Below are 10,247 nucleotides of genomic sequence, written 5' to 3'. Positions count from 1 at the left end.
ACAAAGAGGAGCTCAAGGAGCACCTCAACAACCCAAGGGACCCTGCTACAAGTGTGGTGGAGACCATTGGCTGAGATACTGTCCTCATGATGAAATCATTAGAGTCAATGCGTATTGCCCAAAATGTGGAATTACTCATTTGATTCCCGATTGCCCCAAAAACCCGAGTAAAGGAGCAAAAACCACCTTGAACATGCTAGAAACAGTACCTTCCAGTGGAGGATCGGAAAATGAAACAATCATACCCATTCAGGCGGTAACACGAGCCCAAGCTCAAAGAAGGACGAACAAAACCATAGTTTAAGAACCAAAAACCGATGCCCAAAGTTCAGAAACGAGAAATCAAGGAAGCACTTGGAAAGCTAAAAAGGCGTGTAGAAAAACCAGGAATGAACGAGAGCAACCAGCTCTATCAGAGGAGTTAAAACATACAAAGGAGAGATTAGAGCGGTTAGAGGATCTAGCTAGCTTAAGCTCACACACCACGACAACCATAGCACCCAAGGAAATAGCAGAGCCCAAAAGTGTAGGATCAGGAAGATCTGTACTGGCTGACAAGGTAAATGAGCAGTTGGATGCACTGCTAAAAGCTTATGAAGCTAGACTTAAAAAGAACCAAACCTAGGAGCAAAGGTGAATGACTTATCCATATGCAAAAATAGAAAAATAGAGGTTGGATATGTGTAAAAAGATGATCGAGACAGCTCAATCATTGATGGAAGACCCGCTGGGTAAACCTGCAAATTGGCATGAGGCACCAGCTCCAACCCCTGTCCAACCAACTTTAGAGAAACATGTGGAAACAAGAAAAACTCACTAATTCCTATGAGTCCAGAGGAGAGCCTATCATAGTGCCAAATAACACAGATGGGACAAGTGACGGGTTCTAGCCTAAAATATTGACAGAAATGGGTAAAGACGGTAACGGTCTAGACGATCTGTGGAAGCAAATCCGTGAGGCCAACGAGGATAATAGGATGAGTAACCACATGAATAGCACGAGAAAAGAAAAGAATGTGATCTTACCTCCTATTGAAGAATTTGAGGCGGGATCACAAATGAACTTTGAGATACATTCACAAGGGGGAGACCAAGGATTAATTAGTTCGGGGCACAGCCAACTAGACTCGCTGAGAACATTACCCTCTTACCTAGGAGAGTACGAAGCCAAGTCGGAAGTGAGAGCAATCCCATCTCAAAGACTTTCTTCTAACAAAGTGATGGATTTGCAAGGATTGATTGAACTGTTGTCCACTCCGGTGGCATGCACAATCACATTAGCAGAACTCCTAAAGTTACGACCAAACATGTGGACCACAATAGGTAAATGCCTAGAAAAATTTGGAGTGAAAGACCCCACCTTGAAGCTTCAGGAAGGGATCGGAGAGTTGGACAGGCCTCAACTAAACACTAGGCCAGTACCATTGAACAAGGTTGGAGAATATTGCGAGGGAGAAGATGGAAACACCACGCTACCAGTAGAATTCCAAGGAGTAGTTTCCAAAGCTATTCTTGACAGTGGAGCGGGGGTTGCTATCGCCACCAAGGAAATTTGGAAAAAATGGGGAAAACCAGCTTTGAGGGCTACCAGAATGAAACTACAATTGACATATGGGTTCATGGAGAAGCCTCTAGGACTCTTAGAAAAAGTGATTGTCACTTCGTGCGAAATCGAGTATGAGCATACATTTGCAATAGTCGATTTCGACAAAAAGAACAATTATGAGATCATCTTGGGACGACCATTCATGCAACAATTGAAGATGGTCCAAGATTGGGGTTATGAACACATATACCTCAGACATGGCGAGACAACAACTAAAATACACCTGAAAGACCATAGTTACAAAGATGTGAACCAAACACCTGTGGAAGAATTTGATTCAGCTACAGTAGCAGGATCAGAACTCCCAGCATGGTTAGGGAAACCAAAAGAGCTATGGATGTGCGGAGCTTCACATTGTGGAAGCTTAAGAAGAGAGGAATGCGTCTTAGAAAGAGCAATTGAGGACAAAGAGTGTATTCCGGAACCTTTCCTTGAAGATGCCTTGGAACCTCTCGAATGGGAACACATACTAGCAACATTGGATGTCTGTACCATTACCGACAGTCCAACAACAAAATTTTGCGATAAGGAATGCTATGATGTATTACCCTATTACATGGTAAGCGTTATACCAGAAAAAGAGACGGTAGAACGAGTGCTTATTTTTTGCAAGCTTCTAATTTAGAGCTTTCAAAGAGAATTTAGAGCTTTTTTTATCATGATGCTAGTTTTTCATTGTAGCACCCAAAACAACATCTTTTTCAACACACTAATAATCATAATACACCAATACACTTGGATTAAAGACATCAATCCTAATATACTCTTTATGATTATCCCCATAACAAACCATTTTAAAGTACACTATAATATATATGGAGGATTTCCACTAGCTAGTGATTATCATTAGCAATTAAATGCCACAAACCATTGTTCTAAGTGCTTTTCAAGAGGCTTGTGTAGTATGCTTTGTTAAATTAGTATATAGAAGACCAAGATAATACCTTTCCATTGAGCAAGTGCAAAATACTAAGATTCAAAGAAATTAGAATCTTCATGCATCTACCAATGTAGAAGGACAAGAACTTGAACTACACACCTTATAGTAGTCTAAACGATCCCTCTATTGTGTCATTCACAACCAAAGCCATAATTTATACAATGTGAGTGTCTTTAAAAAAATACATTGCTAGGAGATACTATGTAAAGGGACTCTAAATGTTACCTCTATTGTGTCATTCATAACCAAGATTTTCTTCTATACTATAGAAGTTCACTTTAAGTTCTCCTTGCTATGCATTAGGTTGTGAGTCTATCAAACAAAGCTACATTGCTAGGAACTAGTATGTAAAGGGAATTATTGACGTCGAAGGGAGGCACTTAGAAACTGAGAGGAGAGAGCAAGCATTGTTAACAAGAGATAAGTGTATGGAATTATTTTTATTGTTTCTATCTTCATCTCCATCTACACTCTTTATTTATTTTGTCTCCTCTCTAACAAGATGTACAAATGTGAGATGTCACTCATCTGAATAACACATATGATGGATAGATGGTAGGAAAACTTGCCTTGATGCTACATACCCTTACTAAAACTACTCAGTTACTTCAAGTTACCTACAAAGTGGTAAACACATTGAGGAGAGCACACAACCCTTACAAAAAGGGGGAGCCCTTCATCGTTAACTACTTTTATTTGTATCCATTATCCAAACTCACATATGAGCTGTCATAATAACTAATATCTAATTCTCCTAAATGATTTTCTCATGTTAAACTGATCATTTAATATGGGGAAGTACCAGGGGAGAAAAAACTAGAATATTGGTTAAGCTGGCAGACCGGCCACAATAGGGATCCAAAGGAGGGAAAATAGGGATCCAAACAAGGGGCCATCTGCAAAAGAGCAATGTGAAACAATGAGATTAAAAGACCCTACGGTACAGCCCATTAAGACTTCCAAAATGCTAAGGTTTCAAAATTCAAAGGTTGTGCCCAAAGATCAAACTCTAGGGAAATTGGATGCTTTGTGTGTGTCCCAAAAAGTCTTCTCAAGTCCTACATAGGTGGGGATGAGCCCAAGAAGTAGGGGATGAGAGAGAAACACAACACACACTCACAAGCTTCCTTTGTACACAAGGGGAAAGAGGGACACATGTCAGCTCCCTAGCCTAGATGCCCACAAGGTGTACTCAAATCCTATTGGATGGCCATGGAGGTGGACCAATGAGAATTAGGCTAGAGTAAATCTAGTTTAATAAAATTAAAATCGCTTAATAAAGAACCAATAAGAATTAAGCTCTTTAGAAGACTATTGGACAGTCTCCCAAGGGGTCCAATGAGCATTCAACAGCCCAATGGCTTGCCTGATTCCTATTGGCCAGGAGACAAAGGGGTCCAATGAGAGTTTAGTTGAATTAATTAATTAGAAAAATCTCTCACAAAAGGGGAAAGGGGGACACATTTCAGAAGGCTATCGCTTATGCTGCTTAATTTCCATTGGCTAGGCTTGGGGAGGACCATTAGGGTGGTTGCAGCATGAGCAAATAGAAAGAGGGGTCGACCAAGAGAGAGAGTGGGATGATTTTTCAAAGGCATTATCACTTACACACTCACACAATCTCATCTGTGGAGCAAGAAGACTCTCTCTCTCTCCTTCTCAAGGTTTAATAAAAAGCTTACCACATACTCCAAGCTTGTGAGAAGGGAGGCCTACACCAGCAACACTTGGCTTTGTGACGCAAATCCAACCAACAGCCAAGATTCAATGCATGCTCATCTCCTCTACCATGCTAATTACTAAGCTAAGCTATGCTAATATGAGTGATTATGTGAGGAGATGTACATCTTTCTCATAAGAATACTCCTTCTTCTTCTTAATCTACTCTCATACCCCACTAGCTCTCACCATCTTCAAAGGTGTGTGAGGTCTTGGGTCTGAGACCATGAGGGAATTGATGTTGTGTTTGATAAGTGTTTTTCTTAGTGCATGAAGTTTCCATCTTCATTGCACTGGCTAGTGTTGAAGGAGCACAAAGAATTGTATTGTGAAATGTCTCTCTTGATGGGAGAAACCATAATACAAAGCCTTTTGGAGGGGGGACCAGCTCCATGTAATCCGGTCCTCAACTATTGGCAATAGCTTAATTTTCCTCTCTTTTGAAGTATTTTTCATGCTATCTAACTAGGTGTTATACTTTTTGTTGCTGTCTCCACCCAAGCACTCTTGTTATTCTCATTAGGAATCTATTCTAATGAAATGCTCACTATGTTCATGCTATTTTCCACTACACAAAAGTTACTTGGCTAGTAAATGTTACATGAGCATTCACTCAACAAGGAGATCAAGCACATTTGACACCATTATCCTAGGGAGGCTCCACATTGATAATAATCCGTTGATTATTTTAAGACGTAGAGAAAGACTATGGATTTATAATTTGATTCGTTACCATAAAAAACATACATTTGGATCCAAAAAGAGTGCACAATAATGTGATTGGGAAAATAAAATCTCATTAGAAATAATTTCATTGCAGTTATCTTTCACTAGTGTCCTAGAATTCACATAGTCTATTGATGCTTCTTACATGTGATATCAAACTTTGTTTTTTTTCATCTATTGTAGATCTAACACAAGCCTTGCAAATAAGTAATGTGATTTTTACATAGTGGACTCCCTGGGGATATTGATACATTTGAAACTATAATTTGCATATGCTGCGTTAGCTCAAAAAACTAAATCTTACTTTAGCTACACCTTCTAGGGCACACTTTGAAAGCAATGCATTCTAAAATGAAATATTGTAATAGCAAATTCTCCCTAAGGTATTAGAGGCATAAAAAAGGTACACCTTATACAAGAGCACTACCTAGTGTCACACCTAATTTAAAGCTCTGCCTAGTGTGGCACCCATTATTGATGCAAATATAGACATCATAATCCTTGTCACATTGTTTACAAAAGGACAACTTGCACCACTTGAAGTGCACAGCTTGGGCAAGTGCAAGAATAGCCTTGTTATAGGAAACTAGAGAGACACTTTAATACACCCATCTTAGAATCTTATAAAAAATTATAAATCATAAATTTTGGAGTGTGTTAATTGTTTTGATTAAGTGAATACATGCTCCTCAAGACTAACTCAAAATTATGTATTGTGTAGGCACCATTTAATTTGGCCATAAAGTCTCCGTATAACAAGCACTATAAGAAAAAAGAACAAATTTTACATTGTAGAAACAATCCCAAGAGACCCAAGAAATATAAAGCACAAGTATTGAACTTAAAAGAATGGTATTCCAAACTTTGCTCTTGGTATGTGAAGCCTTGGCTTTTAAATATTCATACAACAATAGCTCACAGGCCAATGGCTTGAATGTAGATAGTCTAGAAGCTTATAGGAGAATAACATTTTTAATGTTTCAGTGATGTAACTGGTAAGTGTTGAGCTCAAAGGTTGGTTTTTAAGATCTAGGTCAAAACAATTTGGCTTCCAGATCTTCATATAGGAAGAGCTCACAAACAAGACGGGACAATTTAAGAGTTCATAGAAAAAGAGTTCACAGACTGGATCCTTATAATAAGATTATAAATCAAGGTGTAGTACTGAAGGTTTTGATTGCAACAAAAGTTTTCTAGCTAGGCATCTTTGTATCATTGGCTACTTGTTTAGGGGTACTTTCAATCTTACCATTGTGGTGCTAGATTCTTTGCTATTCTGCTATCAGATTCTTTTATATATGTGTTGTGTAGTACCAATGCCATACTCAATTGGTTCTTCCACAACTATCCAATTTCAAATATTCCCACTGACAAGTATCAACCCCTTTCCTCAAGGTTTCCAAGGTCAAAAATATATGAGGATTGTGCTAAATTTGGTAAAATCATTATCTACCGTATCAAGCTCAAAATTGAAGATTGTGTAGAGTTGTGCGGACGATCTTTCATCTCTCAATGACATACTAAGTGAAAAACTCTTCTTCCAAAATTATGGGACCAAAATGGTTAAGAAAAACACGAAACTTCCCAAAATATCGCTCAAAATTTAAAAGTTATCAAAATACTTTTTATCAATTTTAATGCATTGCTCCAAATTTTGTGTCTTTTTGATAGTAGAGATCCATCCTTAAATTTCATATTTATATAAATTGTCTACTCAGAATAATACATTTTAGCTTGAGAGTCCACAACTCCATCAAAAGCCATAGTTTTGTCATCTTGGGTTGAGAGCTAGAAATTTTTAACGAGTCTTTTTGGGAAATTTTGGAAAAATACAAGGGGTATTGTGAGAAGGTTTGGAATTTAAGGGGTATTTCAGGAATTTTTCTTTGCAATAAGTCTCCAAACATTAGAAAAATATGTTTCGGTTGGGCTTCTTGCAATCAGTCTCATAATTTTGTCATCTGAGTTTTTGACTCCGTGCATCGTTGACAGCTCGCAATCCATCCGCGTGCGCGCAGACGGACTGTGAGCTTTTTTCCTACCCAATCTTCAATTTTTAAGAGTATTTTGGTTACTTTTATTGACACAGTCAGAGAAAACGTGAGACTCCCCTACAAAATGTCAATATTTTAAGGCTATTCTTGTAACTTTTTTGAGAACAAATTGATAGTCGTGTCAATGAGAGGAAACGTGAGATCCTTAGCAGAGCTCGCAGACCATCCGCGCGCGCGAACGGATTGTGAGCTCTTGAACATGCTAGCAGCTAGAGCAGACATTGGAGATAGTTGTTGGCAGGGTGGTGATGCTAGCAACTAGAGGCCGGGTAGCTACTCCCGTTACATTTAGCACAGGGATTGATAGGCAGCAAAAAACGTCATTGAGCCAGTAAGAGGATGACAAGCAGGCGTGTGTGACCGCACAACGAAGACGGGAGGGCTGTCAGAAAGAGGAGGAGGAGGGCTGAGAGCAGCATGAGTCGGGCTGCACAGGTTGCCTTCGAGCAGTAGAGGAAAGAGGTAGTGGTGGTGCAGGGGCCGTCAATTAGCACCCAAGTGCGCCGGCGACAGGAGATAAAGCAAGAGCACGCGAGGGCCAATAAAAACAAAGCAGACAGTGCTGGTTAAGGGAAGAGAAGTTGGCGAGCAGGAGCGGACGAGGGTGGGGGCACGTCAACTGGGGCATTAGAGAGCCGCCAAGCAGGGCAGAGAGAAAAGCACCTTCATAAGCAGATTACGGAGAGACGTGACGAGGTGGAAGAGCCTTGAAGGTGAGCAGGAGACAGAGGCTAGGTGACGGCTTAACTAGAGGGGGGAGGGCCGCTGGGGTAATGCTTGGGGTCCGGAAGAAGGGACCGCAGGTCAAGGCCAGCCTGCAGGACGAGTCATTTTTGGCAAGGCATGGGCTGAGTAGTTGGTGCCGTACAGATGACGAGACCAAGGCTCTTGCTACACGGCATGATGGCGAGGTGATAAACGGGGGGAGCTGAAGTTGTCGACAACACAAACCCCACCCACATCCTCTGGAGATGTGATTCCCTATGCATGCCCATTACCTTGCTTCTTATAACGGCTGCAAAACATGATCACACAAACCCCACCCCCGGCCCATCCTCTGCAGATGTGATTCTCTATGCATGGAAATGCAAAGACATGCTACATCGTTCATCAAGGAGCGTGCGCGTTCAAAAAGCTGGAATCAACACCCAAACACCTAACACATGCACAAGTTCATACAAGTACAGGCCTAGCACTGCAAGTTCATACAAAGAGTGCAGGATTTTATATGGCACATGCGGTTTCCTGTCTTGCATGTGTGTGTGTGTGTGTGTGTGCCCACGCACGCGTGCTTTCATGCAAACACGTCCAAAAGAAAATCAATGTCCTAACAACTTTACACATCGAATGCAAATGGACGCTGAGGTCAAAAATACCAGACGCTGAATGCAGATGGATGCAGAGATCAATCCCGACTTTGTAGATTGCTGAATGCAATGGACCAACATCTCTTTGCAGTCTAGAAAAACAGGATTCAAAAGAATTAGTGTTGTGGATGACATGTGCATGTGCAGGATGGATTTGCGAGGGATGATGCACCAAGAGCAGTGTTTCTGAGCATTGTGGGGAGGCCAAGACATGCCGGTATAATGGTCGGCATGGGGCAAAAGGATGCTTATGTGGGGGATGAGGCACAATCCAAGAGAGGTATTCTGACACTCAAGTACCCAATTTACCACGGCATTGTTACAAACTGGGATGATATGAAAAAATTGTGGCACCACGCTTTCTTTAATGAGCTAATAGTAGCACCTTGTCCTCCTCACAGAAGCTCCCCTTAATCCAAAGGTGAATCGTGAGAAGATGACACAAATCATGCTCGAGACTTTCTATGTTCCGGCCATGTATGTTGCAATCCAGGTAGTCTTTTCTCTCTATGCGAGAAGACGTACTACAGGTAATCGCTCTCTCCCAATTTCCTCCATGGTTTTAGCATACAAACATGAATCAGATGTTAATTTCAAAAATAAGATTGTTGCACTGGCTTCTAATGCATATGGCATTACCATTTACTGAATGTTCTATATGTGTAACCAGGAATTGTGCTGGACTCTGGAGATGGGGTGACCCATGAAATGCCCATCTATGAAGGGCATGCCTCTACACACTTTCTTTTGAAATACATGTCTCCACACACACACACACACATACACACAAAGATCTATGTAAATGCATGTCCATCCATGCAACTATGCCCTTCTGCATGCAATCCTGCGGCTGGACTTGGCGAGAAGGAACCTAATAGACGCACTGATGAAGATTTTGACAAAGAGAGTCTACTCCTTTACAACAACGACAACAGAACGGGAGATCGTGCGGGACATGAAAGAGAAGCTGGCGTATGTAGTCCTCGACTACGAGCAAGATTTGACTCCAATTGAGGTCAAAAGTACTAGACGTGCCTATTACACTTGTTGCTCATAACGAATACAAAACATGATTGTACAATGATATGATCGCCAACATTGTGAAAGGACAACCTCCATGGTTTTAAGCTTCAATTTTCACGTTTGTCTTGTCGAGGACGTGTTTGCATAGCGATTAATGACCACCGCCAATTCTTTTTGATATGGTAATTAATGGGCACGACTAATAACAAGGTGTTGCAAGATGTAGTGAAAGGATTGATGCAGAAAGTGTTAGTAGTATCGCACCCTGCATTTCTAATGTACGTCAAAGACCTTCATTAAATATGGCCGCACTTTGAGAGAAAGAAGACTATAGAAGCCACCGCAATCATCCAAAATCAGTCCATATATGCATTGGCAAGAAAGGTCTCTAAGAGTGATGCTTTTCAAAGTCTTTTAGCATGTTGGATGCTTGTTATATGTAGTCCATGTGAAAATTTTGCATTGGTTGATGCGTTTGTGAGGTGCTTATTACAGATCTTCCAAGGCTGTGCCAGTGGGGAGCTATAAGAGTTTAGTGTACATTCTCTTCAGGGGGTGAGAGGATGTGGTAGTAGGGAGAGGCCTTCCTAGTGTGGAGAAGCACTTGATCATCCACACCTCTTCAAACCTATTCTCATCATCATCACCATGTGTGGGATCCATGGACCATGTGGTTTTGTTATTGCTATGAGTACTTTGTGCATGAGAAGACTTGGGCAGCTCTAAGGTTTAAAGGAATCAAGTACATATAGCACAATGGTATCTATAGAGTGGGCGATGGCAGAGCTATTGTGTGCCCCAAAATCAAAGTT

The 10,247-nt window shown here is 40.9% G+C and overlaps 1 pseudogene; it reads left to right on the top strand.

The window, feature by feature from the left end:
* The first annotated feature begins 8,398 nt into the window (after positions 1 to 8,398).
* LOC147439696 (actin-100-like) lies at positions 8,399 to 10,026 on the top strand (annotated as a pseudogene).
* Positions 10,027 to 10,247: the final 221 nt, after the last annotated feature.

Source organism: Adiantum capillus-veneris, chromosome 16 (genome assembly GCF_014529385.1).
Source record: "Adiantum capillus-veneris isolate H3 chromosome 16, ASM1452938v2, whole genome shotgun sequence".
Classification (NCBI taxonomy): Eukaryota; Viridiplantae; Streptophyta; class Polypodiopsida; order Polypodiales; family Pteridaceae; genus Adiantum; species Adiantum capillus-veneris.
The sequence above is the reverse complement of the archived record's forward strand: the minus strand, read 5'-3'. Positions and strand labels throughout refer to the sequence as shown.